This window comes from Trachymyrmex cornetzi, unplaced genomic scaffold (genome assembly GCF_001594075.2).
Source record: "Trachymyrmex cornetzi isolate Tcor2-1 unplaced genomic scaffold, Tcor1.1 scaffold1841, whole genome shotgun sequence".
Lineage (NCBI taxonomy): Eukaryota > Metazoa > Arthropoda > Insecta > Hymenoptera > Formicidae > Trachymyrmex > Trachymyrmex cornetzi.
The window spans coordinates 19,934-20,638 of record NW_017296464.1 but is presented as its reverse complement, the minus strand read 5'-3'; positions in this window follow the sequence as shown (position 1 = coordinate 20,638).

Genomic DNA, 705 nt, shown 5'->3' with positions numbered 1-705 from the left:
CGATATGTTATTCTTAGTGCACAAGATATAAAAGTCGTTTATTGAGATTTGACTTAAAATTTATACTAGCCCGTACAATAAAAAATAATTGCTTGTAATACCAGAGTACCAATTTGTTAATGACTCGAAAAAAGAACATGGCCTGCTTTCAAAAAACTTTCGATGGATGGTTCAAAAAACGTTGTCTTATTGCCTGAAACGAGCAAATGTTAGGTAAACCCAAAATTAAAAAAAATATATATTGAGAAAAACAAATGGATGTATTATCAAAGGTGTCAGTTCAAAGTGAATATAAACCTTTAAAAATAAACGATAATATTACGATATATTACAATGACATGTGACTGATATATTAATAAAGGTGCCAGTTCACAGTTTAAATGATAATCTAACAATATATATTATCATGACAATAAAATATATCAATTCTTGAGTCAGTTACAGACAAGCTATACGGTTAAAAACTTTACTGATTATTTCACATAATATATTCACTTCCTTCTAGAACATTCTAGAAAATACCGTTCTAATATGATACTTTTCGTACTTCAAATGGTGTCATTATTGAGGGGATCGGCGGAATAAAGGTCTAATTACAAAAACTTGGTTTACTATATTTGTATTATTCCTTACGGGAACTCTGTAAAAGCTACGACATTATTTTGAAGTGGACACCGAGAAGCTCATCAAAGTTTTTTGAAAGCA